Genomic DNA, 27,373 nt, shown 5'->3' on the forward strand with positions numbered 1-27,373 from the left:
GGTATTTTGAGTGGCCATAGTTTATCAAAGTAAGAAGCAGAATTTAGGGAAGAAAGTAAGCTGAGGACTTACTAAGGCTGACAAAGTCTATATTTTCTCTCAGTCACAAACCTGGATAAATAATAAAATGTTAGGTTGATAAGTAACAATAATTTCTTTTTTAAAAGTCCTTGTACTAATTACTTGTAACTGAAGCACAATTTTGACAACCTTTGGCAATTCACCTTTGGAATGCATTTTCTGTCTGCTTTGGTCCTTGGAAGTAGCAGAGGATTTGAATTTATGACCTTCCTCACTGCGCTTTACTGAATGAGTCATTCCTGGTGGGGCGGGGGTGGGGTGGGGGTTTGGGGGGGGTTGGTCATGCCAGTTGTCTTCATTAAATCTGGAGAAAGTCACCATCTCCATGGCTCTGGGGATTAGATTCTGCCATAGTGAGGTGAATGGAGGGTCCTGTGGATAACATTTAAAATTCAAAACAAGAAGTAATAAAAGGGACGTGATGAGTTACTTTTTGCCCCACAGGAAGGAACTGTCTCAGATCTTGGCTGACCTGATTCTGCTGATGACTCAGCTCCGAAGGGCACCTCATTCCGGAAAGTGAATCAAGTAATGACGGTAAGTTATATATGTAACAGAGAGAGAGGGCTCCCTGGTGCTGTATTTAAGCCAATGTTTTGTCACCCCTTCTGTCTGTGATTCCTCAGATATGACAGTTAGGTCAGCGTAGGGAAATGAGCTTTTCTGATGAGGATGTGATCACCAGGTTAACTTGTTTTGCCTTGATTGTGCCATTTTGAAGATCAAGTTCTTGAACTTCCCAGACTTTGAATTAAAGAAACATTCAATTTCAGGCTAGCCTTGGGGGTTCCAATGCTGTGACACGACTTCTATTGAAAAATATAAACATCACACCATGTGTGTGACATTAGTATTTTCATGGCTTTGTTTGTAGGTTACACGTGTGTTACATGTTGATGTCTGTAATGACACTAGACCTAGCTCTGCTTCTAGTCATGATCCATTGATATCAATGCATTTCCCCTGTCTTACTGGACTCACTTAGGATCAAAGTTCTAGAATTTTAGTGTTAGTCTTTGACACTTGTAAACGGGGGACAGAACTGAGCTTTAAGGATCAACCAACCTACTAGGCAGCATGTAATCTTCTATATGACAAAATTAAACAGAATATATTCTTTAAATATTCTTTACTGTATTTCTGTGTTCTGCAGAATTTTGGGGGATAAGGCACTGATATTAATGAACAATTTTATTTATATATTGTGTGCATCTGTAAATTATTTAAATGCACTGTGATATTATTCGATAATGCGCATCATAAAACATATACAAACTTATGATTTTTAAAAAGGATGAGGTAAACAAATATAAATTGAAGCTCTGATCTTTTCTTCTTGCCTATCCTGGGGTACATGCTCTCTACTTGGACTCCTTTGCAGAGGTTCACAGACTTACAAGTAGGTCCACCTTTTGCATAGCTATGTAAATAGAAACAAAAAACCGATATCATCATTCTGGAAGGAACTTCTCAGAGTCTGCTTGTCCAGCATGTTTTTTAGGCACAATTATGAGGTTATTTCTAAGGTGAAAACTAATTCGACCGTTCTCAAAGTTCTAAATTTTCAAGGAACTAGCTCAGTCATGTAGGAGTTGAGTTATCCCAAATAAGTGGAAAAACCTCAGTGGGTGACATCACCCTCTGATTCATGCCTCCTCTGTGTGTCCTTCGATCTCCATGGAATCAAAATTCACTTGAGAGACAATGGTGCCCAGGACCTGGGAAAAATACATCTCCATCCAGGATCCTTGCTCTGTGGCCTGAGTCACAGGCACACAAAACCATGGGGTGGTTAAGGACCCATGTGATACCAAGGTCGGAACCTACTCACGGGAGTAACTTCATTTGTTTCGTCTCTGGAAGCCCCTATAAGGCCACTTCTAACTGACAGAATGGAAGGGTACATTCAATTTTTCTTCTTCCATGGTAGTTTGCAACCAAGCAGAGAATATCTTGTTCAAATGAGAAAGGGTAGGGCATTTATTTGAATCAATATTGAGAGCCAGAGAAGAAACTCATCTGTGTCTAATATTTCCATTTGCTAGTGGTGTGTCTTAGCCTCGTTACCATAGCTTCTGAGAGCTTTCACCCAGACTTGGATGGGGTTGGGTTCCTCTGGAACGCCATCTCCGCTGGGATGGCCCTCCTTTGGCATCTTTCTCTTCTCCAAGGCTGTTCATATCTCACTTATCCAGGGAGAATGTTTCTTGATTCCACATTTTTAAAGTCCAGCTCAGAAAATTTCACAGTGTTTTCAAAGATGTCATTTCATTTAATCTTCATAATCCTCCAAGGTGGCTAGACTAGGTTGTTGGTGTCCCCATTTTATGGATAAAGAAACAGTCTCAGGGAGGTTAAATGACCTTTAGTGAGTGGCAGAGCTAGGAGGAGAACGCTGGTCTTCTGACTTCTACCCCAAACAAAAGATAAGAAAAATTATAGCGTAGGAAGTGTATTTTATTATTGCATTAAGCGTATCCCAATGAATTCTAGTGTATATTTTATTATATCCCAATATAAATACCTTGGCTGCACCTGTATTCCCTCCTCCCAGCAGAACTAATTATCTTAGTGCTAGAAATTGATTATAAGGAAACGAAGTGTTCAGTGACATCTTAAGAAGGCCCCGTTGATTGATTGATTGATTGAAGTGTAGTTGATTTCAAGTGTACAGTTATATATATATATGTACATATATATATCCTTTTTCTGATTCATTTCCATTGTAGGTTATTACAAGATATTGAGTATAGTTTCCTGTGCTATACAGTAGGACGTTGTTGTTTATTTTATATAAAGTAGAGTGTATATTTTAATCCCCAACTCCTAGTTTATCCCTCCCCGCTTTTCCCTTTTGGTAACCATATGTTTGATTTCTATGTCTGTGAGTCTGTTTCTGTTTTGTAAATAAGTTCATTTCTATACCAACATCTTCTTTATCATGTATCCTTTTGAATTAGAGTTTTCTCCAGATATATGCTCAGGAGTGGGATTGCTGGATCATATGGTAACTATGTTTTTAGTTTTTTAAGGAACCTCCATACTATTCTCCATAGTGGCTGCGTCAGTTTACGTTCCTACCAGCAGTGTCAGCGGGTTTCCTTTTCTCCATACCCTCTCCAGCATTTATTATTTGTAGACTTAAAAAAAATAATACTATCATATTTGCATTTTATGGTTCATTTTTTAATTGAACTATAGTTAATTTACAATGTTGTGTTAGTTTTGGGTATACAGAGAAGTGATTAAGTTATACATATATATTTTCTCTTTTAGATTCTTTTGCATTATAGTTTATTACAAGATACTGAATGTATTTTGTAGACTTTTTGATGATGGCCATTCTGACTGGTGTGAGGTGATACCTCATTGCAGTTTTGATTTGCATAAGAAGCCCCCTTTTAAATGAAACTCTTGAATTCAGTGTTGCCTTGGAAATGTGTTCTTCACTTCGGGGGACATTTAACTGCCTTGTAGAGGGACCAGAATTTACATTCTCGCCATGGGCTGTCACAGAGATAAAGCTGGCAGCTTAAGAGAGCAGCCAGCTAAGTGAGGTGTGTTAGTCACCAAACAGCTTAAAAGTTCTTGGATCACTTTTCTCTACTTTATTGTTCAGTTTTTGTTTGGGGAAAGTGAACGGTCTACCCTCTTGCTTCCTAACTCAAGATTCCTCCAGCTCTGGCTACTTCGGTGTTTGCCTCTTGGTACCTGGAGCTGCCTCTTTACACTTTGCCTCTTTTTCTCCATCTACTCCCAGGTTTCTGTCTTACTATCTTTCTCTCTCCTTTTATTTCCCTTTGCTTCTTTCTCATTTTCTCTCATATTATCTGTCACTTTGATTTTCTATAAACACATAAGTATCACTAACAGATTACAGATTCTTATAAATGATGAGGGGAAATTTAGAACAGTTTTCTTTGAGAATTTTCAGATTATTCTCTGTGTGTGTATGTGTGACTAAAATTTAGTTTATTTATTGACATGTTATTTTCTTAATCCTAATCCCTAAATGGATCACTGAAATACACTGGAGTCTTGCTCACATCCACTCTCTTGCATAAGTGCCGCGATGGGATCCTTTCCAGAAAACTCTGCCATTCTAGATCAAATACATTTGCATAGGTAGTATTAGAATCTTGCAAAAACATGCTCCTTCTGAAATGTGACTGCAGGGGAGACGGAGGCCAGCAGGTGTCAGGCTCACCCAGTAGAGGATCTGAGAATGTTTTCTTGTGTTTTTTTTTTTTAAGGTAGTTTGCTTTTTTTGAATGAACTTTTGAAGGACCAAAGTTAGGCTCTTGTTGGTCTTAAAGCAAACTGTGGGTTGGTTGAAAGAGAAAGGAGATCATTTCAAGCCTGTATCACCACATATCCAAAGTGGTATGCTGATTATCATTTAATAGGTGATTCATTTTATTTTCACTTGCCAGGTGATTGATTCATGATAGAGAAGAAAGGTCCCATAGCTGTGCCTTTGGATCCATACAGCAGTGTCCTAGCCCCCGGAGTTTTGGAGTTAGTCATCATCTACACCAACCACACACACACCCACCCTATTTTCAGATGAGGAGAGAGAGATCTAGAAAAGATTTGTTTAAAGACTCACAGGAAGAGGATCAGTCAGGATGAAAATCAAGAGTCAGAGTAGGTGAGTCTTCAACAAGCTTGAATGATGATAAGGCATTATTGGAGTCCAGAGCTTGGGACCATGATATTGACCTTGGGGGTTCTCTGGACTCCAGGCTCTGTTCTCAGTGTCGTCATGTTCAGATCAAGGGGGCAAGAGAAACATCAGACTGGAGAGGGCTGCCCAAACCTGCGCTTGTTCACAAGTGATGACCCTCAGGGTAATCCCCATAGCAACGAGGATGAGCATGATTATGCTGGAGGAGGAAAGCAAGTCTAGGAATGGCCTGTTTGAGGGGGGCTGTTAGGCAGTCAGCTCCCAATGTTTCTTCTCCTCAGGCACCCCAGCTGTTTGAGAGGGGCCTGGGGAGGTTGCTGTTTACATCATCACCTGGAAAGCACTTCTTCTTGTTGGTCTGTGGTTTTAACTGACTAGCAAGCCAGAAATCACTGTGGTTCACTTCTTCTAGTTCCTGAAGATGTCTGAAGTGAAGGACACTCTGCCATTTGCTGGGGGTTCCCTGAACCTGAGCAGACCGCAGAGCTGTGGGCCCAGCTCTGACCCAGGGCCAGACGCCGATGGTGGCTTTTACAAAGGAGAGTGCTTGCCAGCCTTGCTGATGTAACTGGCTCAACAGACATGGGAAGCAGCTCAAGGTAGCCTCCCTAAGAGCGACTCTCCCTGTGTTTCCAAAGTCATGTAGGAATGTCAAATACTTTTTGTTTAAATGTTTGTTTGTTAAATGGAACTGCTCTACAGAGCAGAGGATACAGATAACTTTGAAAGAGGCTGCTAGGTAGGGCCCTAGTCTAGCCAGTTAGTACCAGCTTGGTGTACACGGAGTGTACTGCCTGGATCTTTTTTCAAGGAAGAGCTTGCCGGCCAGCTGTGGGGAGTGCAGTGAGCAGACAGTCCGCACTTGTCACGTGTCCTTGTGTGTCGGCCTCGGCGGCAGAGATGCTTTGCCCTGTCTCCCTCTGTTCAAACAGCCCCCTTCCAGTGACTGACATGGCGAAAGGGATGAAAGCCTCGCTGGCCATCTCCTCCCAACCAGCTCTAATGGGCCCCGCTCGCTGAAGCTCCTAGCTAGGAGTTGAAGTTCCCTTTTCCCTTCGCCCAATCCAGCTTTGTGTCCCTTATCCTTCACAGCTGTTGATCCCCAATCCATCTTGCATCTGTTTTTGGGAAACCCAACCTGCAACAGTTAGCCTATCTCTGACTTGGAAAACATTATGGCCCCATAAAGTAAATGCCTAAAAGTCTTTTGTGATCATTTAATTTTTAATACTATTTACATAAGAAAGGAAAGGATTATTTGCACAAAATCGCAGAAAGAAAAAAAAACATAGTTATTGTGTACTAATACCATAAAAATAGTCAGTTATTATAAATTGACTCTCAACACAGCCCACTTAAACACTTTTTACCATGGGAGGAGAAGGTTCCTGAATTCTTGATGTATAAGATGCCACATACTCTGAAGGTTTGCACACCCAGTTTTTTAAAATTTGATTAATGAGTTGCCCTAAATGTCTTCACATATTTCTAGTTGTGCTTTGTGGCTTCATCCACCTTTGGAGCTAGTCTCAAAATACCACAGCATTGCCTCAACCTTGCTGGGGGTGGGGTCAGGCAGATGGGGAAGGGGGCAGGAGAGGAGGAATGAATTGGGTCGGGAGGGTGTCTCTAAGGCAGCAGGCTCCACTCTACAGCCCTTGCAACTTTGTTTCCAGAGTTTGCTGGATCTGTACTTGATCCTTTAATTACCTAATTGGGTGGTATGGAATCTAACCGCTTCGATCAGGAAAAGAAAAAATCTGAAGGAGTAAGTTCCCTCACCTTGAAGGTGCTGCACAGGTTATAAGTAGAGGTCATGAGCCATGTTCATGGTATCGGGAAATTTATTTTTGAGTTGATCATGTGCTAGATATAGTCTAAAAAGTAATATGCATATACCACAAATTGGGTTACGTGAAATCTGAAAAATTTCTAATTTAAAAGGTACAGAGCTATAAAGCAACAATTCTGCCCAAGTCATATTTAGAACTGGTTTTAATATGATACTGTGGGGTGATATCCTTGTTCACACAGGGGCGGGATTGTGCCTGTGTGTTAGGACTTAGATACCATCGTGTTCTTATCTATATTTCAGGAAGCATTCTTATTAGACCATAGAAGAAAGCAAGTTATATTAAAAAAGATTGAAACATAAGTCCATTTTCAGTATTGAAGAATAATGAAACCCCAAAATATGTATCTTGGAAAATTTAGTGAGAGTAGATAGTTAAAAAGAAAAGAAAAGAAAACAGATGACCAGGAAGAGTTAGTTTTTGTTTCTGGAAATAGGCACTTTTTCTAATAATATATGTATATATTTCTGTCATGAAAATGTGATTTAGGGTTCTCTCAGTAAGTTGTTAAAGGTATTTTGCTTGCTCTGATATGCTTCTCATAAAAATTTCAACGAAATAAAAAGAAGAAAAAGTGACAAACTTCCTACAAAATGGAAATGTCCTTTTTCTCAGTGATGATTTAAAATATTCAAAAATATTTTCTCACAAAGCCACTGATGGAATTGTCTCAGAAATATACATTTTAAATTCTGATACATTTCTGGTGTGTTTAACCCCAAATGGGGTGGTATGTTTAGCCCAAGTGGTGCTGTTTCATGTTTATTCAACTTGGCAGTGCCAACATTTCCTTAGCTGGACATTAGGTTATTAAAGCATCTCTTAAACAAAATAGACTGGCTTCAAAATGAGCGACTCCACCACGGGTTGGCTGGCTTCTTTGCTGGGTCCATACTATAGAAATCAGAAAACATTTCCTCCCAGCTGGCCTGTCTAGAACAAATACTTTCCCCCCGCTTTCTCATTTCACTCTCTGACCTTTAAAGTGTTTCAGAGGTGCACCCTTCTGGCTTCTTTACTCTGCCATCACTGTTCCTCTCTGCTGGTCTTTGCGTTCTTCCATTCCATCATTTCTGGGGTTTTATTTGCCTTTCTGTATGAATGTTACTTTTGTTTTTTTAATCTACTGGAAAGCCTTCTTATCATGGTCACTTAAAAGCACTGGTGGCACTTTTCAGAGGTCTTGATTGGACTTAATCCACCTTTCAACTGCCAGTATTTTAGACGTAAAATGAATGTTATTGATCGGCTTTAGGCTCTCTGAAAGATAGTAGGGCAGAGAGAAAAATGACAGAAGTTTGTGCAATTACCACATCACAGGAAAATGTTCTTGCTGGGTCACCTGGGGATGTCTAGGCCAGTTTGGAGTTTTTCTTTTCATTGCTTTTCATTTGTTTAATGCTTTGAGTAGCAATGCTCAGAACTTTTAAATTCCCATTAAAAAATGTCCTCATTTTGTCATAAAACTTCAATTAAACCTCTTAATTTATTTTTCTAGATATATTACACTAATGTTCAGAGGAGTCATAAAGAAACTGTAAAGAGACCTCAGTCCTCTGTATTTGCCATCTCCTTGATAGCGTTCATCAGACATTGTGACTCTCTTCCTAGCAGTAAAATATTGATGTTAAGAAAGAGAATATCACCTGAGAGCCCAAAGAAGCAACATTCTCTTGGGCTTAATTGTCAACTATTTGAACTGTAAGAACAAAACTCAGGGTATGAATGTAACACCTGGAAAGGTCATCATGACCCACTTCAGCACCCCCTCCGTGGGTACCTGTCAGTGCGTGACATTGTCCTGGAACCAAGAACTCTCCCTCCCCCCCCATGTATGTATGCATACATATGTGTGTTATCTGTATGGACACATGGCTTCATGTGTCCCCTCCCCACCCCACCCCAAGTGGCCTCTAATTATTATCCTCATTTAGTTGTTGTTTTTTTTAAGATTTATTTTATTTATTTTTGGCTGCGTTGGGTCTTAGTTGCAACACACAGGATCTTTCATTGAGGCATGCGGGCTCTTTGTTGCAGCACATGGACTTCTGTCTAGTAGTAGTGTGCGGGTTTTTCTCTTCTCTAGTTGTGGTGCGTGGGCTCTGTAGTTTGCGGCACGCAGGCTCTCTAGTTGAGGTTCACGAGCTCAGTAGTTGTGGCATGTGGGCCTATTTTCCTGCAGCATGTGGGATCTTAGTTCCCTGACCAGGGGTCAAACCCATGTCCCCTGCATTGCAAGGAGGATTCATTACCACTGGACCACCAGGGAAGTCCCCTCATATAGTTTTAAGCTCATATTATTCCAGATTTGGCCAGTAGAGGCCCTTCAAGATGGCTCCTTGTGCCTGGGTCATATTTCCATGATTCTTTGGAGCTCATTTTTACCTTCTGGTGTAACAGAATGTTCCAGGCTCATCTTGTAGCTCCAGGATCACCCTTCCCCAGCCCGGCTTTCAGCCACTTCTCCAAGGACCCTGGTTCCTTGTTGTGGGGAATGGTATTAGAGATCAAGTTCTGCACCTCACCTGTCCTCATTGTTCCTGGAAAGAGCCAAGAAATATACAAGTGCACCCACATGTATAAGTACACATGCACACAAGCACGGGGTCTACACATATACATGGGCACATGTACCTGCACAGACACATACATATACACACGCACCCACACACATAATTATGCGTGCACACATGCATATGTTCTACACACGGGCACATGTACATGCATATATATGTACATGCATATACATACACACACGTATTTTAGGTATCATGGGTCTATGCCAGTATCTCCAATTCCAGTTTACCTTTCTTGCCTTCTCCCATCCCACATTTACGTGTCCCTCCTTTCCCAGTGAGAATCCTGGCTTCCCGAAACATCAGCATACTGACTCATCTGCTCAATCCCGTGTTACATCTGAGATAGTATCAGAATACCTTCACCCACATGTACTACAAAAACAAACCTGCTAAAAAGAGTTCAGGATCTTTCCAGTTCTCCCATCTCCCTGCCCTGCCCGAGATGGAGGACAAGCAGGGCATGTGGTCAAAACTTATAAATTATTCAAATTAGGTTTCCCCCTACATTGTGGTTATAATTATTTATAATTATTAATTATAAATATTATCAATTGTAATTAATAGATTAGGTAACCAACTTAATTATTTCTGTTTTATTTTTCCCCTGTAATTTTTTTGTAAAGAGAAGTAGATATATGTATGTTTTCTTAGTTCCCTTCCTCTTCTTTCTTTCTTTCTTTTTTTTTTTTTTTGTGGTACGTGGGCCTCTCACTGTTGTGGCCTCTCCCGTTGCGGAGCACAGGCTTCGGACACGCAGGCTCAGCGGCCATGGCTCACGGGCCCAGCCGCTCCGCGGCATGTGGGATCTTCCTGGACCGGGGCACGAACCCGTGTCCCTGCATCGGCAGGCGGGCTCTCAACCACTGCGCCACCAGGGAAGCCCTCCTCTTCTTTCTTAAACAAAGGTACGGGATATGATGTTTTGTGCTTCGATTTTTCACTTACGAGAGCTTTTGGACCTCATCTCGCATCACTTCCTAGAGAGTTTCCTCTTTCGTTTCTAGGAGGGGATAGTATTTGTTGTGTGTCTGTGCCAGAGTTTATTCAACCATTTCCTGTGCTTGGACATTTAAGCAGTTTCCAATATTTTGCAGTTACAAATAATGCTGCAATGAATAAACGTGTGCATATATACTTTTATATTTTTGGAGGATTAGCTTCAAGATAAATTCCTAGAGGTGGGACTGCTGGGTTCAAGGGGAGATGAATATATAATTTTGTTAGCTATGGCCAAATTCTCTTCCATGGGGTTTGTATCATATTGCATTCCCAAGCATAACATACAAAAGTGGGTTTGATGGAGTGGATGGGGGAGGGGGTCATGGGATCACTTTTTGAAAAGCATAGGCTTAGAGGAATGGGACGCCTACATGGGATGTGTACTCGAGGCAGAGACGTGTGCAAGGTGATAGTTACATTATTTTGATGAGGACAAAAGGAAACGCAGGCTTTCCACTACATACAAAACATGAGAGTCACTCAAAGAGCCAGAAGTTTACCACCAGGGTCGTTGGAAGCAAATCCACTTTTTGTAATCTTTCTATCCTTTGGATGCTATTCACAGTTGTTTAGACATGAGATCCTCAGACCTTATAGTCTTATTATTGTTCAGGAAGAGAGGACTCTGAACGACTTATTTTTGTGATAAAACCTCATTTAGGCCACAATGATAGGAAGGATGCTCTGATTTCCTGAGGTTAGAAATGAGATTAAATAAGTAAGTACACTTGTTTAATATGTATTTTACGTTGGACATATTAACATTACTTCATACATGGCCTCCTACCATCTGCAAATTAGTAATTCTGAAATGTTCTTTCAAAACCAGGGGTCTAAATGGCTGAGCGTGGAAACAATGATTGGTGCATCTCTCTACCAAGCTTTGCCTTTGTGTATTTGTCTGTAGTGTGCACAGTATATAAGAAACACTTGCTTCCATTTTCTGTGACTGATTAACTGAATCTTCTCATCCAGATTAGTTTCCAACTGTCTGTTCCTTTGTTTCACAGAATATAGTCTACTGTGATTCTAATCTCTGTTATGCATGTTCTTTATGAATAAAATTCCAGGCACACAGGCGTATATGTACACATTTTACTACGAGATAGTAAAATCTCAGTGTAGGGGGACCTCATCCCAGTGTGACTTTATGGTTCCCACTCTTTGCAGTTTTAAACTTTTATGTGAACCTGGCATTCTGGATGGGTCATAGCATATATAACAGCCATAGGATAGCTAAACTGGGGGAGGCTTGTTGACAAGGATTTGAATATCTGCCCTCTGGCTTTTTCTTGTCCGTATTTCATAACAAAAAACTAACAAGGATTCATTTTGGTGAAATCTGCCTACTAAATGATGCTTTTACATAATACATTCATCAATTAGCATTTGGATTTTGATTAAACCATTTTGCAAGTAATTTCACCCATTATGCAAGTAATTTCACTTTGGTGGCAGTTAAAAGTATATTTTGAAAGGAAAAATATGTTTTGTCATTGAGTACTTTGAGGCTCTCTTCAGTGTATCAAAATCTATGCAAATTGTAATATGGCCTTTCAACGTACAGGTGAACCCTTGTGATCCCAGCATTTACTACCATATGATACATGAAATAACCCACACATCAAAATTGTCAATAAAATAGCAAAGTCAGACTGACATTCTTGAAGTGTGTAACACTGTTATTTGCTTTTCTATCCCTAATTGGATCCATTGTCTCCTTTTTCCCGTTCTACTGCTTAAAACGTTTGCCTCGTTGTTTTATTCATGCTTCAGTCACATCTTTGTCGGCAATTACATTTATTTGATTGCTTATCTTCCATGATGATTCCTGGCGTTTGGCTCGTCTTTTTTTGTTTAGCCTCCTTCCTTTTGAAATCCCTACATCTCATTTGTCAGCAACCTCTGATTATCTCAATTATCTCAAGGGACCTGGAATTATTCTGACGTGTCCTTCTACTTCAGATGAGGACCCTGACCTGGGATCTCAAGACCCAGGTGACTTCAGGATGGAGGATGGAGCCGCTGGATGTGTCTTCCCCTATTCAGATGTTTGAATAAAGCTTTTTACTTGTCTTCCTCTCCTAGAAAAACAATTGAATATTTTGCCACTTATATTTTTCTAATATTGTACTTGAGTCATGCTGCCTTAATCATAGTTTAACAAGTTGTTAGAAATTGTTTTAAACAGGACAAAGTAAATCCAACTCCATATAGATTGTCTTTCATTTGCAAATATTAGAATTTGAGTTAAAAATCATATAACTTGAAGCCGTCTACATAAAATGAAGTTGTTGGTATATTAAAAGTGTCCTTCTTTTCAAGTATATTTTATTTTAGTGTATTTTATAAAAACTCCATAGTCAGTGACTCGAAAGTAACCATGAATGTATTTTTCGTCCCTTATATTTTACTGGAAAAAAGTGGTTAAAGTAATTGTATAGATTTTTACCTTATTCTTTGGTGTCCTGTGTAACTAATTATTTGCTTTAGGTACAAATGACCTACTTGCTAAAGACTGTTCATTTTCTGCTGGAATAAAATACCTTTTCAATTTAGTGATTAACTTGGGATGAACCTGCATTTGTCTGGGGGGAGAGAGTAAGTAATAATAATTTAATTCATTATGTGTAGTTTTTTCTTTTAAGGCATTTTCCTTTAGGTTAATTTCCTCCAAGGTTAATTCATACATGGAATCATATCTTTTATTAACCTTCAACAGAACAAGTCTCTCCTCCTAAAATAGTGCTCTATCCTTGAGTAAATGCTCCTATTCTTTATAATACTTTAATTAGAATTTTTAGAAAACAGTGCCTTTTCCTCAAATAAAAGGCCCAGACAGCACTGGATGGCAGAGTGGGTTCAACGATAAATGACGTCAAGTCTAACACCTCTGCAATTCTCTTTGCCTTTTCCTTATAGTCACAAGAAGGCTGCCATCAATCTAGCCTTCTTATCTACTATCAAGGCAGGAAGAAAGGGAAAGGACCTGCCTTTAGCTTATAAGAAATAGATACAGGAGGATTTATAACTTGAAAATAGAAATGTCATAACTTTTCTACTTGGAGTCATATTTTACTTTTCAAATTACTTATCTGAAAGGCTATAAAATATTTTTATTACATTATTATTTAGCATATATTCATTTAAGAAATACTGTGCACCAACTATGTGCCAGACAGTATTTTAAAACTTGAGACTATAAACTCTAATAAAGCAGAGATTTTGCCTTCAAGGACCCTCTGGAGTCATCCAGAAGAAGTGCAAGAAAACAGACAAATACAGTTCTGTGTGATAAACTATACAGCGTAGCACTGCCAAGGACAGGATTAGAGTGCGGACTTGCTAAGTGATACTTGGAACAGGTGAGATGTGGCCCGGAATCTGGAGTATGAAGATAGGGTGACCAGTAAAAGTGAGAGGAGGAAATAGAGGGTGTCCAGGCATCAGAACAGCATGTGCCAAGGCCCAGAGGTGATGGGGTTCACAGTTTACTCAAGAACCACAAGTAATTCTCCATGTCTGGATCACAGGCATGAGGGATGGAAATTTAGGCAAACACTTCACTTTTTTCAGGACTTTAGTCTTCATCCTATCCTTGGTAATTATATTATTGTCTTTTAGTTTCGCCTGATTCTCATTCCTTAGAACTTAGTCCCAGGTTCCACTATCCTGGAACCCCTGGGCTAACAAGCCAAATACTTTCTTGTATTAACACTGGAATTCAATAGAAGCTGTATATTGGTGGTCTGCTGGCCTAATTGGACCTATGGATGTGATTAGTGCTGTGTTTGTATTTTTTTTCTTTTCTTGTACAGCATAAAAAAATTGAATTAGTTTCCCACACTTAAAAATGAGGAGATTTCATAGAAGAATCCAGTTTCTCTAGAAAAATGCGAAGATCTGGAAATACCAGGCCTGTATTCTCCTATAGGAACAATAGCCTGGAGCTGAATAAGGACCGGCAGTGTCCAGTTCACCGTGGTCCTCATTTTTGGTTGTTTCACAAGTGCCCACTTGACTAATTTAAGGTTGGCTGGTTCCTGAAAGCATTTATATTTGCAACCTCCAGTACAGTACATGTACTATTTATATAGAGAGGGTTTGTGTTCTCCATATGTATTGTATATATATATGTAAATATATATGTATGTGTGTGTAGGTATGCATATATGTGTTATATATATGTGTATATATAGTGTATGTGTATATATATTATGTGTGTGTATATGTATGTGTGTATATATATATATATACATATATATCTTCTTGAGGAAACATTACTGGGTTAACTTGCACGCTAGCAATTCTTGTCAAGGTACAGTGACATAATTTTGTTTCTACTGACACAAGCTTATCACATATCATTGAGTTTACACTGGCTACCAGCCTGCTTGAGTGAACAACCATGAAGCACCTCTTTATTATGAATCTTACTTCTAATTATCCTATACAATTTTTGTGCCTTGCAAAACGATTGCTATCTGGTAGACATTACAGTCTAAAAAAATCCCTCAGCAGATTACGACAAAAAGAGCAAAATAAGACCATGAATCTTCAGACGTGATGTCTACTTGGCTTTTGTTAACCCATTTAGTTTCCTTGACCCGCAGTATCTTCTTTTGGCAAATAGCTGTAATGTCCCCAGCTCTGTCTACATGATGAGGTTTTCACTGATATTCAAGTGGGATGGTGTATGCCAACAGTACTGTGAGTAGCTGCTGAGGCCCTTCAGATGAAAGGGGCTGTTATTATCATTACTCGTCTTGGGGTCTTGATAAAAAGTTTTACCAGAAGGTGATATTGTTCTAAAAAAACTGTCCAACTTTAAACCTCTGTGACATCTTATAAAAAAAAAGGATGCCAAAGAGTGGGACTCCATATGTATGGAGGCTTTGGGGACTGTGGCCAGTAGACAGTCTTCTACTATCTTCTAAATCTTCAAACCTGGTCGTCGACTAAGGTTTGAAGATTTTCTGCGTTATGTTTTGCTTAGATGGTGGATGAAATTTATTGAAACTATGACTATGGCAGTGTTAGATTTCTAGAACAAAAAGAAAAGATGGAGATTATCTTGTCTAGTTCACTCATTTTAATGATGAAATTATTGGACCCCTGGCCCCCTAAACTCTCAATCCAGTGCCTGTGATATCACGTACAAGGCAGTATTTGATACCCACATGGGTTTACCTGAAATCTGTTTAATTTTGCTATTTTTAAAGGAAGGTAGAGACTCTTTTCTTCTGTGTCTTTTAAGGCTTATTTACCTTGTGAGTCAAATAGGGGAACCTCAATAAGTTATCATCTTGGATGGGTTCTGTGTCCTTTAAGGCTTATTTATCTTGTAAGTCAAATAGGGGAACCTCAATAAGTTATCACCTTGGACGGGTTAGGGGGTCAATAGGACTGCTGATGAGATTTGGTTTTTCAGTGGTTGGAGGAAACAGGAGAACGATTGCTCTACAGCCTCAAATATTCTGGGAAGTAGAACTCCCAAGCATGTCTTACTCTTTTGGTTGTTGAAGTCATAGGTCTTCAATCCTCCAAATACAAGAAGAATTTTCACAACTGAAAATCCGGCATGATTTTTCACACTGACAAGAAAACCTATTAGAGGTGAGTAAAACTGCGTATCACCTCCAAGAAATGTTCTCCTTCTAAGAAGTTTTGGTAGCATTTTATCTGAAGCATATTTTCATTTTTGAAATTTTAACAATGCTAATTCGAAATGACATTGCCAGTTTAGAACGTTCTTATTAGAAACAATAAGTTTTGCTATAAGAGGCAAAGGGCCTTTGATAATGCTAGAACTGGATTATTATACTTTTATAGATTACTGTTGTAAACTACAACATATTATTAAGTGATTATATTTTTAATATTAGCTAATATTAACCCCAAAGATGAATTCTTTATATTTGTTTGTAGATTGCCAAGTCCTTTTCATTTTGTTTTTTGTCTTTCCCATCTTCTATTTCCCCCTCTCCACCAGCCACATTATATCGTACACACCTTCCTAACTGATTTTCCTGCATTAGCTCTTTCTGTTGAATAGTGCCTATTGATAATCTGGTTAAGCTTGGAATCATATCTCCTGAATCCCCTTCCTGGTGAGTTTCCCTTAGTTTTGGTCAAGAGAGGAACTTGGGTGGAAATATAGAAATGGAAGTCCATCAGATCCGGGGATGAAAAGATGTAGAAGTGCCTGACGGGTACCAGCTTGTCCTCGCTGTCCTTCACTTTGTGGCCCTCTCATCTTCCAGACCACTGGATCTGCTAACAAACTATGGCCCCAGGTCCACCATCAGATGCTTGACCTCAGACCCACAGAGGCAGTGACTGCTAGGGGCCACAGCCCCTCTGTAACCACCGCGAGCTCTTCTTACAGCCCCACTTCAGAGGCTAACTGTGCTCAGCTTCTCAGATCTTTCTTCAAGCTCTGTGTCTTGTCCAGTGGGGTCAGTGTACCCTGGAAGCTGGCTAATGACTCTTCTGTCCTCTAAGTCTTCTAGACGTTACTGCTCCTCCCACAATTGTGAAAACTCTAATTCCTATAGTAAATCCCTTGTTGCCATAACACTCATGGTGGCTTTGCTGGACTGATCTACCCCAGGCTCATCCCTTGCTTTTCCCAGAGCAAAATTCTTATAGTGGAAATGATCTGAACTGACCCTTCCTTTCCCCATTAATGCTTGACCATCAGCATCTTGCTTTTAAAACTCCCACTGTACGGAATTCCAAAGTCCTTCTCCCTGGCCTACCTGCCCCCCACACCTACCTCCTTGGGAGTGTGAGGCCTCTGGTCTGACCAGTCATGCTAACACCAGAGGCTAAGATGGAGGGTAGAGCCCATCTCGATTCTGAGTCTCCTTCTGTCCCTTTTGAACTGGGGCCTTGGGCAAATTATTCGACATTTACTGGGTGCAGCTTCCTCACTTGTAAAAGGGAGAGGATGGTCCCAGCTATCTTATGGAATTGGTGTGAGATGTCAGTACAAATGGAAACCAAAAGAAAGCTGGAGTAGCAATTTTCGTATTAGACAAAATAGACTTTAAAACAAAGACTATTACAAGAGACAAAGAAGGACACCACATAATGATCAAGGGATCAATCCAAGAAGAAGATATAACAATTGTAAATATTTCTGCACCCAACATAGGAGCATCTCAATACATAAGGAAAATGCTAACAGCCATAAAAGGGGAAATTGACAGTAACACAATAATAGTAGGGGACTATAGCACCCCACTTTCACCAATGGACAGATCATCCAAAATGAAAATAAATAAGGAAACACAAGCTTTAAATGATACATTCAACAAGATGGACTTAATTGATATTTATTGGACATTCCATTGAAAAACAACAGAATACACATTATTCTCAAGTGCTCATGGAACATTCTCCAGGATAGATCATACCTTGGGTCACAAATCAAGCCTTTGTAAATTTAAGAAAATTGAAATCGTATCAAGTATCTTTTCCGACCACAACACTCTGAGACTAGATATCAATTACAGGAAAAAATCTGTAAGAAATATAAACACATGGAGGCTAAACAACACATTACTTAATAACCAAGAGATCACTGCAGAAATCAAAGAGGAAATCAAAAAACACCTAGAAACAAATGGCATTGAAAACACAATGACCCAAAACCTATGGGATGCAGCAAAAGCAGTTCTAAGAGGGAAGTTTATAGCTATACAAGGCTACCTTAAGAAACAAGAAACATCTCAAATAAACAACCTAACCTTACACCTAAAGCAATTGGAGAAAGAAGAACAAAAAACCCCCAAGTTAGCAGAAGGAAAGAAATCATAAAGATCAGATCAGAAATAAATGAAAAAGAAATGAAGGAAACTACAGCAAAGATCAATAAAACTAAAAGCTGGTTCTTTCAGAAGATAAACAAAATTGATAACCATTAGCCAGACTTATCAAGAAAAAAAGGGAGAAGACCCAAGTCAATAGAATTAGAAATGAAAAAGGAGAAGTAACAAGTGACACTGCAGAAATACAAAGGTTCATGAGAGATTACTACAAGCAATGATATGCCAATAAAATGGACAACCTGGAAGAAATGGACAAATTCTTAGAAATGCACAAACTTCCGAGGCTGAACCAGGAAGAAATAGAAAATATGAACAGACCAATCACAAGCACTGAAATTGAAACTGATTAAAAATCTTCCAACAAACAAAAGCCCAAGAGACCAGATGGCTTCACAGGCGAATTCTATCAAACGTTTAGAGAAGAGCTAACACCTATCCTTCTCAAACTCTTCCAAAATATAGCAGAGGGAGGAACACTCCCAAACTCATTCTATGAGGCCACCATCACTCTGATATCAAAACCAGACAAAGGTGTCACAAAGAAAGAAAACTACAGGCCAATATCACCGATGAACATAGATGCAAAAATCCTCAACAAAATACCAGCAAACAGAATCCAACAGCACATTAAAAGAATCATACACTGTGATCAAGTGGGGTTTATCCCAGGAATGGAAGAATTCTTCAATATATGCAAATCAATCAATGTGATACACCATATTAACAAATTGAAGGAGTAAAACCATATGATTATCTCAAAGGATGCAGAGAAAGCTTTTGACAAAATTCAACACTCATTTATGATAAAAACCCTCCAGAAAGTAGGCATAGAGGGAACTTTCCTCAATATAATAAAGGCCATATATGAAAAACCCACAGCCAACATTGTCCTCAATGGTGAAAAGCTGAAACCATTTCCACTAAGATCAGGAACAAGGCAAGGTTGCCCACTCTCACCACTATTATTCAACATAATTTTGGAAGTTTTAGCCACAGAAATCAGAGAAGAAATGGAAATAAAAGGAATCCAAATTGGAAAAGAAGAAGTAAAACAGTAAACTGTTTGCAGGTGACATGATACTATATATAGAGAATCCTAAAAATTCTACCGGAAAACTACTAGAGCTAAGCAATGAATTTGGTAAAGTAGCAGGATACAAAATTAATGTACAGAAATCTCTTGCATTCCTATACAATAATGATGAAAAATCTGAAAGTGCAATTAAGAAAACACTCCCATTTACCATTGCAACAAAAAGAATAAAATGCCTAGGAATAAACCTACCTAAGGATACAAAAGATCTGTATGCAGAAAAATATAAGACACTGATGAAAGAAATTAAAGGTGATACAAATAGATGAAGAGATATACCATGTTCTTGGATTAGAAGAATGAAAATTGTGAAAATAACTCTACTACCCAAAGCAATATACAGATTCAATGCAATCCCTACCCAACTACCACTGGCATTTTTCACAGAACTAGAACAAAAATTTCACAATTTGTATGGAAACACAAAAGACCCCGAATAGCCAAAGCAATCTTGAGAAGGAAAAACGGAGCTAGAGGAATCAGGCTCCCTGACTTCAGACTGTACTACAAAGCTGCTGTAATCAAGACAGTATGGTACTGGCACAAAAACAGAAATACAGATCAATGGTAAAGGATAGAAAGCCCAGAGATAAACCCACACACATATGGTCACCTTATCTTTGATAAAGGAGGTAAGAATATACAGTGGAGAAAAGACAGCCTCTTCAATAAGTGGTGCTGGGAAAACTGGACAGCTACATGTAAAAGAATGAAATTAGAACACTCCCTAACACCATACACAAAAATAAACTCAAAATGAATTAAAGACCTAAATGTAAGGCCAGACACCATCAAACTCTTAGAGGAAAACATAGGTAGAACACTCTATGACATAAATCACAGCAAGATCCTTTTTTATCCACCTCCTAGAGAAATGGAAATAAAACCAAAAATAAACAAATGGGACCGAATAAAACTTCAAAGCTTTTGCACAGCAAAGGAAACCATAAAACAAGACAAAAAGACAACCCTCAGAATGGGAGAAAATATTTGCAAATGAAGCAACTGACAAAGGATTAATCTCCAAAATATATAAGCAACTCATGCAGCTCAATATCAAAAACACAAACAACCCAATCCAAATATGGGCAGAATAGTTACATAGACATTTCTCCAAAGAAGATATACAGATTGCAAACAGACACATGAAAGAATGCTCAACATCATTAATCATTAGAGAAACGCAAATCAAAACTACAAAGAGATATCATCTCACACCAGTCAGAATGGCCATCATCAAAAAATCTAGAAACAATAAATGCTGGAAAGGGTGTGGAGAAAAGGGAACCCTGTTGCACTGTTGGTGGGAATGTAAATTGATACAACCTCTATGGAGAACAGTATGGAGGTTCCTTAAAAAACTAAAAATAAAACTACCATACAACACAGCAATCCAACTACTGGGCATATACCCAGAGAAAACCATAATTCAAAAAGAGTCATGTACCACAATGTTCATTGCAGCTCTATTTACAGTATCCAGGACATGGAACAACCTAAGTGTCCATCAACAGATGAATGGATAAAGAAGATGTGGCACATATATACAATGGAATATTACTCAGCCATAAAAAGGAACAAAACTGAGTTATTTGTAGTGAGGTAGATGGACCTAGAGACTGTCATACAGAGTGAAGTAAGTCAGAAAGAGAAAAACAAATACTGTATGCTAACACATATATATGGAATCTAAAAAAAAAAAAAAAAGAAAAAGAAAATGGTGAGAAGAACCTAGGGACAAGACGGGAATAAAGATGCAGACCTACTAGAGAATGGGCTTGAGGATACAGGGAGGGGGAAGTGTAAGCTGGGAGAAAGTGAGAGAGTCGTATGGACATATATATACTACCAAACGTAAAATAGATAGCTGGTAGGAAGCAGCCACATAGCACAGGGAGATCAGCTGGGTGCTTTGTGACCACCTAGATGGGTGGGATAGGGAGGAAGAGAGGGAGGGAGATGCAAGAGGGAAGAGATATGGGAACATATGTATAACTGATTCACTTTGTTATAAAGCAGAAACTGACACTCCGTTGTAAAGAAATTATACGCTAATAAAGATGTTAAAAAAATAAAAATAAAATAAAATTCCGGTGGGCAGGTATGGAGATCTGCTTGTCTTGTCGTCACCCAAGACAAGCCTCACATGGAAGTTCCCTTGCTTATTTAATCTGCCACCTGCCAGTCTGGAGTGTCTGACTCTTTCTCCTCGCCGTGAGTGTCAAGGCCAGTTGGTGAACCAACAGTCTGCCCCTCTGGGTATTTCCTGGTGGCTGGATCTCAAGGCAAGTGCCCTGCCTGACTGTGGGGTTTGTTCAGTCTGTCACGGGCTCCCCTTTGTATAATTCTGACCTATTTTCTCTGGAACAATTGGCATTTCATTTCAGGAGGACTTTCAATCTTATTTTTAAAAATCTAATCAAAATAAACAGAAGAGAAAACTCCATTTCTAGTAACCTTTTACTTGTCTATCACTTATGTCCATAGGGAAGCTTAAAGAATTTTCATCAGTACACTAAAAAGTAGATAGTTTGCTGTGCTGCAAAACTTTTCAATGCTCGACTCCAAATCTCCAGAACTGCTGAGACTTTCGTATTAAGAAATCATCTGGGGAAACTTCGCAACTCCTGTTTTCATGAAGAGGTCCTAGTGGGGATGAGGTTTACGCCTAACTCTTTTAAAATTTTGTTTCTGTATCTTGTGCCTGGGATCCAGCATTAGTTACAGAGTAAACAGTATTTTCCAAAGACTGACAGGGTCAGCTGCTCGGGGAATGTGGCCGGTGACCTCCCTGATGGATGGCCGTCCTGCAGGCTGCTTCCAAGTCAGTTGAAAGGTAAGCATTCTTTCTGTATAAGGGCACACTGCCTTGGAACGTGTTTCAGTTTCCACTGATAAAGCTGAAAGTATATCCTGGGTATATGCACGCTGTCAAAGGGCCCGGAGCCGTGACTTTGGGGGCAAAGTGATTTGTCATGTCCACACATGACAAAGCTGCTGGGGTTAGGGGAGAAGCGAGTGATGGTGTAAAATCTCATTGCTTTGCTTAGCTGCAAAGACACAGGAAAACTTAAATCCAGAACTCCTTTCTGACGTGAGAAACACACACTGGAATTCTAATATTCAAAAAGTAAAGGCTTTCATCTTTGAATCCTTTTTCCTGAAATCTTGTTAATCTTGGCTGTTGTCTTCACTCCTGAGACAGCAATGTTGTGTGTGTGTGTGTGTGTGTGTGTGTGTGTGTGTGAGAGAGAGAGAGAGAGAGAGAGAGAGAGAGAGAGAGAGAGAAGAGAGACACTGAGTACTGGGAAGTGTATTTACTATTCAGAGGGCCTGCACATACAGCGTATATATTTTTGTATACATAAATATTTGTGTATATATAAATATCTGTGTATATGTAAATATAGTGTATATACTATATATGTGTGTGTGTATGTATATATATATATGTGTGTGTATATATATATATATACTGTATAAATAAGGTATATTGTAGGTGCTGAGTATAGCATAGTTCAGAAAACGAAACTTGCTGGACTTGGATCCTGGGCTGATTTTTCCCAGCTTATGTGTTATAGGCTCTGGAGATAAGGATTTCGTTTCATATCAGAATCATTGCTCTTGTCAGTGTTGATTGGTGTTAGTGTTTGTTTTAAAAATTTCTCATTTTATTTTTCAATAAGTTTTGATAAAAGAATTGCATTTTTCAGTTGCACACATTAAAAAAGATAACACTTTTCAAAGTTCTCACAGCTCTCGCTTAATTGAAATATTTTCTAATGCTCCAAACAAATGCTCTACCATCAAAGGTGATTTTGTAAAGAAAATATTCTTTTCCTTCCGTTGACTAAAATGTGTTGCCTAGAATCATTTAAAAAATTGTCCCAGAACCAAAATAAGGGATCAAATAGTATCAGAAGTCAAAAATATCATATTCCAGTAGAAAAGGTTTGTGTTTCATTGAAGACTGGTAATTACAAAGGTACAAATTTGTTAAGCTGTCATTATCATAATTATCATATAATGATATTTTGGGGTTTGCTTTTGTGTCCACTTGGCAGCTTCCACTTATAAAAAATGTTTATTACATAGTGGCAAATTCAACTTTAAGAAATTCCTCTGTTGACATTATCTTTTCACAAGATATGGGCATGTTCCTCTGGCCTGCAGAAGCCATAAAGGGGCTTACAAATGGTGACAGTGGGAGGTTAAAGTCTTTGGGTCTTTGCCTATTTGCCAGATGCACAGACAGACCGGAAGATAAGAGTCAGAAGGATTTTCTAGAATAAGAGTTCACAACTGCTGCCTGAGGGTTCACAGCGGCCAAAGCTGATAAACAGACTCAGGCAGGGATGCTGGGAAAACCAGGGAATTCTGGGGGCCAGTCTCTGTGTTTTGTTTTTCACTGTCACTCCTCCCCCTCATCCCATTGGACCATCAAACAGAGCCTCCTAGAGACATAGGCATACATTTTGAACCAAAAGCAACACCAACAGGTCCAAAGTTAGCTGTTTGAGTGAGATAAGTTCTCAGCGCTGGGTGTAGTTGGAATTGCATTTGGTGTTTGAGTGCCACAGGAAACACAGCCCTGGGGTGGGACGCGGGTGGTTCTTGGGACAGGATATGGCACCTGGAGGCATGTGCTGAGTGCAGTGTCCTGGATCACTACTAAATGGGTGTGGGGTTACATGGGCTTCTGACTTGACTGTGGAGAGCACGTAGGACCCATGTCTGGGAAATGCTGTGTAGAATGATAAGAAACCCATATAAAAGGTGTTCCCTGTCTCAGAAGAGGATCCTATCTTAATAAAAAGATATTTATCCTTGGCACATACAATGAGGAAGATCTTCAGCTGTCTACACCATGCTCTGCAGACATGTCATTCTTTTAAAAAGAAGACAGCATTTGTTTTTCATGTCTCGTGGGTGTCTACCTACCTTGTGACGTTTCAGCAGCAGAGCGTTTATCTGTGCTTTTGTTGTGGAGATGAAAGATTCTTTCAATGGCAGGTGTGGGGGAAGTTACCACTATTAAACAAAACAAAACAAAACTATATTTAACTCTTGGATCCAGTAGATGAACAAGTCATTTTAATGGCTGCAAATTCTACTTTCCCCCAGTTTTTGAATATGAGCACAAAACCTGAGCAGCTGGGATTTCCCCAGCCCCACAAGGCATATGGTGATGAGGCAAAGGAATGGAGGGAGGTGGCAGTGCCTTGAAGCGAATATCATTTGCTGAGGGTCATTTCTTTCACTTTTGAATGGAATTCTTGCTGGCCTACCGTAGAGTAGATTTTAATTTCCTGTTTGGAGCGACCTGTTGCTCATATTATATTCCTGGGGAAAAATCATAAATTCCCATCTTAGAAAGGAATTATAGATCTTCCTCTTTTTTTTTTTTTAAATAATACCTTCAGTCACATACCATAACATTCATTCTTTCAAAGTATACGTACAATTAAGTGCTTTTTAGCATATCCAGAGTTATGTAGTCATCATCATTATCTAATTTCAGAATATTTTCATCACCCTCAAAAACCCCATCCCTACCCACCAGCAGTCACTCCACAGTCTGCTTTTTCCCCTCAACCTCTGGCAACCATTATCTATTTCTATGGATTTTCCTATGCTGGACGTTTCATATAAATGAATCGTAATATGTGACTTTTTGTGACTAGCTTCTTTCACTTCAAGGTTCATCCACATTGCTGCATGTATCAATACTTCATTCCTTTTATTGCTGAGTAATATGCTTCTGTATGATATGTCCGCTTTCATGTGTTGATAGACATTTATGTTTTCACTTTTTGACTATTATGAATAATGCTATCATGAACATTTTTTTACAAGTTTTTGTATGAACATATACAAAACTTTTAGGTATATACCTAGACGTAGAATTTCTGGATAATATTGTAACTCTGTATATAAGGTTTTGAGGGACTCCCACACTGTTTTCTAATGTGATTGTTCCACTTTGTAACCACCAGCAATGTACAAGGCTTTCTTTTACCCACATCCTTGCCAATGCTTGTTACTGTCTGTTTTGATTTTAGCCATCCTAATGGGTGCAAAATGCTGTCTCATTGTGGCTTTGATTTGGGTTCCTTAATCACAATTTTGTTGAACAGCTTTTCTTGTGCTTGTTGGACATTTGTGTGTCTTCTTTGGAGAAATGTGTATTCATATCCTTTGCCCATTTCAAAAATTGGGTTTATTTGTCTTTTTTTATTGTTGAGTTGTAAGAGTTCTTTATGTATTCTGGATACAAGTCTCTTATCAGATAAATGATTTGCAAATATTTTCTCCCATTCTCTCTGTTAATTTTTTTGCCACATTTGTTAGGACTTTGATACTATCTTTGAAGTGAACTTTTTTTCCTAGATAAACTTCACGAAGCCTGGGGAAATAATGGCACGCACTTTCACCCAGAACCTGCTTGATGGCAGACACTGTGTGAAGTTCTTTGCACCTGTTACCATATTTTAATTTTTGTCACAACATTAAGAGGTTGATATCATCCCTTTATTAAAGGGAGAGGGCACTGAAATTCTGAGAATTAATTTGCTCAAAGTGACCCAACTAGAAATTGGCAGAATCTGCAAATAAATTCAATTCTTCCCGCTTCCTGAGTCTACTTATTTCTCCTTTACTCTAATGGTTAGTGTTTTGAGTAAGATAAGTGAGCAATCCATATTGTATTCATCTATAGTATGATTTGCGTTGGATAAACATGCATTTTATTCCTGTGTTTCCTACCAAAAGTCTTTTAAATAATAGTTCATTAAATGTCTTGTCACATCCATTTGATACATTTCCCTTGTTTCCCCTCCTTCCCTTCCTCCCTCTTTCCTTCTTTGCTTTTTCCTTTCCTTCCTCTCATTCCTGCCCTCTTTCTTTTACAAATTCTTTATTTAGTTCTTATTATGTTCTAAGTGCCTGGATAAAGTGGTGAATAAAGCACCCTCTGGTGCTTATACAGTAGTAGGAGAGATGAACTGCAAATAAATGTTAGATATGTATAAACTTCAAATATCATGTGAAATAATAGACTGCCAGAGGTAATAAGAGCTATGAAGGAGAAAACGGCAAATGAGTGGACAGAGGGTTTGCTATTTTAGATGGTCACTGGGGAAGCTCTGGATGAAGGGAGAATGGAGCCACGTGGCTCTGGAGAGAGGGCTTTCCAGTCAGGGGAAGGAGACGTGTTTGTCGTGACTGATGAACAGGAAGGAGACCCATGTAGCTCATCTCTTCTGTTGGACCAGCAAGTGGACAAGGACTGGCTTTTGCATGGGCATGATCTTACCTAAGAAAGCCCCTGTCCCTTAAACATATGTAAAATATATTTAAGCATATCTCTGTACACAGATGGAGTAAGTGGTCCTCACCGTACAGTGCTGGGGCTACAGACCCGCTTGCCCTGTTGTGCCTGGGATGAGATTACTTGTTCAGAGGTGCTGAAGTGCCCAGTGGGTAGGTGCTTGGGCCAGGGGGCTTGAGTGCCAGCTATTGGCTGTGTAACTGTCTTATCTTTTCAACTATGAAATGGGTGCATTAATTTGCTAGCGCTGCTAGTCTGTTAAGTCACAGACTGGGTGACTTTAAGAACAAAAATATATTTCCTCACAGTTCTGGAGGCTAGAAGTCCAAGATCAAGGTGTCAGCAGGGTTGGTTTCTTCTGAGGCTCTCTCCTTGGCTTGGAGATGGCCATCTTCTCCCTGTGTCCTCACATGGTCTTCCCTCTGTGTGTATCTTTGTCCTAATCGCCTCTTCTTACAGGGACACCAGTCGTATTGGATTAGGCCCCCACCCTTATGACTTCATCTTAAATTAATTACCTCTGTAAAGACCCTATCTCTAAGTATAATCTTATTCTGAGAGACTGGGGGTTATGACTTCCATGTATGAATTTTTTGGGGAACACAATTCATCTCATAACAACGGAGAAAATAGTAGTATCTACCTAGAAGTGTTTAACAAACACCAGAAAGAAGTAGGCAGAATAGCATCTACCTTCTAGAAGTGGTTTGGAGAATTAATTGAGGTAATATATGGAAAGTCTTAAAGCCGCTCCTGGCACATGGTGAGTGCGATGGGACTGGGCTATGTAAGAGTGCTATAATATCTTATTTATATACAGTCACGTTTACATTGTGAGTTTGTTGGGGAAGAAAAGTAGAGATTGTATCTTTTCACTTTATTATTGTTTTTATTCATTATTTTTTAAAAATCTGCC

The 27,373-nt window shown here is 39.2% G+C and overlaps 1 long non-coding RNA gene across 1 annotated transcript; it reads left to right on the forward strand.

The window, feature by feature from the left end:
* Positions 1-388: 388 nt before the first annotated feature.
* Positions 389-12,693, forward strand: LOC132431585 (uncharacterized). The gene is made up of 3 exons (XR_009520775.1): positions 389-439; positions 526-618; positions 12,128-12,693. It is a non-coding gene; the product is annotated as an uncharacterized lncRNA (long non-coding RNA).
* The last annotated feature ends 14,680 nt before the right edge of the window (positions 12,694-27,373 follow it).

Source organism: Delphinus delphis, chromosome 10, assembly GCF_949987515.2.
Source record: "Delphinus delphis chromosome 10, mDelDel1.2, whole genome shotgun sequence".
In the NCBI taxonomy this organism is placed as follows: domain Eukaryota; kingdom Metazoa; phylum Chordata; class Mammalia; order Artiodactyla; family Delphinidae; genus Delphinus; species Delphinus delphis.